The sequence below is a fragment of the Chrysochloris asiatica genome, unplaced genomic scaffold (genome assembly GCF_000296735.1).
Source record: "Chrysochloris asiatica unplaced genomic scaffold, ChrAsi1.0 scaffold00214, whole genome shotgun sequence".
NCBI classification, from domain to species: domain Eukaryota; kingdom Metazoa; phylum Chordata; class Mammalia; order Afrosoricida; family Chrysochloridae; genus Chrysochloris; species Chrysochloris asiatica.
This window is the reverse complement of record NW_006408732.1, coordinates 3,421,165-3,425,795: the sequence shown is the minus strand read 5'-3', so window position 1 is coordinate 3,425,795 and position 4,631 is coordinate 3,421,165.

The window sequence follows — 4,631 nt, the reverse complement described above, 5'->3', positions numbered from 1 at the left end:
CAGTTCAAACCAACCTGGCAGTCTAACACATTAACCCACAGAGCCATACCAGGACTCCAAGCCCCAAACAGGTACTATGTAAATTTTATATGAGGGAAAGTCTCCTTGGAAGGAAATAATAAGTTGGTATGTGGAATATCAAAGGAGCTACATCAAACAGACATTGAATGTACAAGAAAAATAAAACCAGTTGACACTGAATTGATTCTAACTACTGTTTCAGATTAGAGCTGTTCCTTAGGATTTTAGATAATTTGATCTTTTAGAAGTAGATCACGAGGCACCTCTAGGTGGATTTGAAGCACCAGTTAGCAACCAAGCACTTCATTTGTGCCAACAGGGACTTCTGGATTGTGTGTGTGTGTGTGGGAGGGGGGGAGTTAAAAAAGTTCATGGGAAAACTCTATTATCTTTTAATGCCATTTTCCCATGAACATTTTGAACCTCCTCCCCCAATATAAGAACTTTGCTCAAAATAGAAATTTGGGTTAGAGGTACAAATGTGGGAGTTGTCTACATACAGAAGGGGAAGTGCAGAAAATAACCCAGAGTCAGACAGAGGAGAGAACAGAGAAGATGTTTCACTAGGATGTACTTACTGTAGAGGTCAGGCAAAGGGGAGGACCTATTGTACAAGGAAAATAGATGCAAACTGGAGTAACAGGAAGAAACCAGTAGATGAGGCTTGGAATCCAAAAGAAGGCAGGGAGCTGGTAGGTCACCAGTGACACATGCTTCTGAGGGGTCAAAGGTTTTCCTTATTGTATCTTCAGTCTTATGGGAAACACAGCACAGATTGCTTTTTGTCCCTTAATTTCTGATATTTCTCCTCCAGCCCACACCCTTCTCTGTTATCACATTCCGGTGCTCTTGCACTGAGGCCACCACCCCTTATGAAATCACTGTATTTGAAAAGGAAAAGCTGACAGCTACAAATATTTTCTCATTTGAGTGAGCACAAGAACACATGCAGACATTTCTTTCAGACCTTTTGAACATACTGCAAATGAGGCCATAGTAATGTCAGCATCCCTGGTTTCTGACAATATCTACCCACTCTTGGACTTCCATCACCCGCTTGTCATTTTGTCATACTCTGGTAGATTCCATGTTGCTACGATGCTGGCTGCTGGGCCATCATGGTTTCAAATACCAGCCGAGTTACCCATGGTAGACAGGTTTTAGTAGAGCTTCCAGACTAAGAAAGATCAGGAAGTGTGAAAATGGCTTGGAGGTGCTGTGTAACCTCCGTCAGCATCACTGACCTAAGGCTGATTCCTATGAAGTAGAGGCCACACAAGTCTCCACCCTCCATTCGTTTTTATTCTAGTCTGACAGCAACCGTCCTTCTCAAAGCCCTTCCTACTTCTCTGCTGCTTCAATAACCCGCTGCAGTGGCCGTGTAAAACTCACAAACACTCGCAATTATACAGTTTATTTGGAAAGCTGACCGTACAATTCAGGATCAGAAACAACTCAGGAAGCAGTAGTTCTTGGTCAGGAGTGTTGCTTCTCAGCTGTACCACACACACACCTCTTTCTCTCTTTCTCACCCTCGACCCCTCAGCCACTAGTCTTCTTGGCTTCTGCCCAGCTCAGGCAAGTGTTAGAAGCTCCCTCAGCACTGCTGCTGAATGCCCTGTTGTTGTTGTTAGTGCCATCAAGTCGATTCCAACCTATAGTGACCCTGTATAGGGTTTCCAAGGAGTGATTGGTGAGCTTGAACCACCGACCTTGTAGTTCAAACAGCTTTGCAGTCTGGCGCATTAACCCACAGCACCACACCAGGACTCCATTGTTGTTGTTGTGTGCCATGGAGTCGGTTCTGACTCATAGCGACCCTGTACAGGGTTTCTGAGGCTGTTAATCTTTACGGGAGCAGAACGCCTCATCTTTCTCCCACGGAGCAGCTGGTAGTTTCAAACTGCTGACCTTGCGGTTCGCAGCTGATTCGTAACCACTACACTAGACACCCAAATCGACAAGCTGGGAAGCCTGACACTCTGCCTTATGGTCTGCCTCTGCCATCACTCCACTTCTCTGCACAGAGACACCTGTATCCAAAGGACACACTCTGCTTGCTGCTCTTCTTTCGTATTGGTTTTGAGATCCCTGTACCTGTTCTAAGATGGCTCATTTTAAACCCAGCAGAATGGCAAAACTGACCGGTCCCCACGTTAGAGTCCCATATGCCTTATTTGCATGGTCCTGCCCAGCCATCGGGAGTCCTGGTGTGGCCCTGTGGGTTAATGCGCTGGACTGCAAAGTCGTTTAAACCACAAGGTCAGCTGTTCAAGCTTACCAGCTGCTCTTCAGAAACCCTATACAAGGTCGCAATAGGTTGGAACTGACTTGACGGCACTTAACAACAACAACAACCCAGTCATTGGAGTCCTGGTGTGGTGATGTAGGATCAGCACTGAACTTTGAACCATAAGGGTGGCAGTTCAAACCCACCAGTTCTCCTATACAGGATTGCTATGAGTTGGAACTGACTCAATGACACTTAACAACAGCAACAATAGAGGCACTGTAGAGTAAGCACTGGATCAAAAGGTCAGTTTGAACTGCAAGGTCGGCGGTTCAAAGCCAACCACCACTCCTTGGAAGCCCTAACAGGGTAGTTATGAATTGGAACTAACTCAGTGACACTTAACAACAGCCCAATCATTTGGATCACTGTGACTCTGTTTCATAAGAACTGGGCTGTGAACCACAAGATTGGTGGTTCAAACCCACCATCTGGTCAGTAGGAGAAAGATGAGGCTTTCTGTTCCCACAAACATTTACAGGCTCAGAAACCCTAGAGAGGCTCACTGTGAGTCAAAGTAGGCTCTAGGGAACTTAGCAACAACCACCTAGGAATTAGAAAGACTATGATTGTTATTATCATTGTTGTTGTTAAGTGCCATTGAGTCGGTTCTGGCCCATAGCGACCCTGTAGAGGGTTTCCAAGGAGCCAACTGGTGAGCTTATACCACCAACCTTGAAGTTAAAACTGACTTTGCTGTCTAGTGCATTAATCCACCATCAATTCAGTTCTGACTCATAGCAACCCTGTCTAGGGTTTCTGAAGCTTTAAATCCTTGAGTGAGCAGAAAGCCTCATCTTTCATCCATGGAGCAGCTAGCTGATGGGCTCAAACTTCAGACCTTGTGGTTTGCAGTCCAGTGCTTATTGTAGAAGAACCATAATTCACTATACCACAGGCAGAAAGGCCTGGTGATAATACTTCCAAAAATTAGCCAATGAAAACACTATGGATCACAACAAACAATAGTTCAACATAGCGTGGAAGATGAGCTCTCTGGGTTGAAAGACACTCAATTCACAGTGACGCAGGACCGAGTACCTCTTCTTTCTGTTGTACATGGGGTCACCATGAGTTGGACCTGACTCAACAGCAGTGGAAAACAACAGCTGCTTCTCTTTGTCCTCTGGGCTGGCCTACATGTCTGTAGTGTGGTAGAGAATATTCTGCCGGCCCATCATCTTCCACTGGCCCAATAATCCTGGCCAGTCAGAGCGGAAAGACCCTAGCTTTTGCCCTTTAGAAACCAAGAGTTGCTGTCATCTTACCTGCCTCACTTTGCCATGTTGCAAGTTCAGGCCTTTTCCAATAAACTTTCTTTGGTTTTAAAAACTTATTTTGCACTTGAACAATTGAATGAGATGTCTTACATTTCCCAGGTTTTGATAGATTTGTTTTTTATAGTCAACTCCATGTTTTTCTTGTATCATAAACTTTCATGACCCGCCAGTATGTCTTGACATTGAGCAGAGAGTGATAGTTTCTTCCTGGTTCTCTAAGAGCTATGCACTCCTGGAGTTTTAGCTGAGGCTTAATTTCTGGAGCTGGCTTTTATAGGACTTTGTAGAGTGATGTGCAATTTGGTGCTGCCTCACCTTCAAAATACACTGGCAGCCACTGCTATATTTGCTTTGGAGCATTTGGTTTTATATGTTTCCTATCACATCTTGGAAGCAGTGAGATCTAACCACTACACAACCAGGCCTTGCTCCTTCAAGATGGCGGATCGGGTAGATGTGTAGTGAGGAGCTCGGTCAACAACAACACGAAACACTGGGCTGTAGGGGTCCTGCCTCTACGCGGGGGTTTGGTTCACGAAGTTGGGAGATCTGGCGGTGACAGAGATAGAGAAAAAGTACACACAAAAGACACAACAAGAGAGACAACACACCCTGAGACCAGAGTGGATGTGACACTGGCAGGCAGATCCTGGACTATGGGCATCGTGGCCCCTGCAGGCAGTAAAGCACCGCCCTTAACACATGCCTTGCCAGCCGTAACACCTCACATGCCAGCCGTAACGCATGCAGGCTTTGGTCTGTGCCCCTGTTTTATTTCTGGGAGGAGCTTTACACAAAGGAAGGCAGGGTTTATTTAGATGGGGTACAGAAGTGAAATGTGATTAATCGTTCAAAACAGGACACAATGATATACAGGAATCAAATTCTAAAACATACATCACAAATTGTCTTGATAATCTAACATCCTTAATTTTCCAGAAATTCAAGCAAATTATTATATGGTACTTTTCAGTTTCAAATCCCAGAGCAGCAACTCAGTTTCTCCAGGCTAATTAACATACCTATAGCACCTAATCTCG